The following is a 240-nucleotide window of genomic DNA, read 5'->3' as shown; positions in this document are numbered from 1 at the left end:
CCCGACACCCTGACACACGATCCTGGCTGCAGCCGTTTCCAGCCTTCAGAAACATATGTCATTCCCACGGGCGATTAAAAATTAAAGCAGAAAAAGGGAAAGTAAAGGGAGTTTGGGGGCTGGTGTCACTATTAGTACCAGGCGACAATGTCAAAGCCCCCAGCACCTCGATACAGGCAGGAGTTGCGCTGGGACATTTGGGGTCCAAGGCAGGCCGGCAAGACCCCGCCTCCCCCCGCC

The sequence above is a fragment of the Acanthisitta chloris genome, unplaced genomic scaffold, assembly GCF_000695815.1.
Source record: "Acanthisitta chloris isolate BGI_N310 unplaced genomic scaffold, ASM69581v1 scaffold2240, whole genome shotgun sequence".
In the NCBI taxonomy this organism is placed as follows: Eukaryota; Metazoa; Chordata; class Aves; order Passeriformes; family Acanthisittidae; genus Acanthisitta; species Acanthisitta chloris.
The sequence above is the reverse complement of the archived record's forward strand: the minus strand, read 5'-3'. Positions refer to the sequence as shown.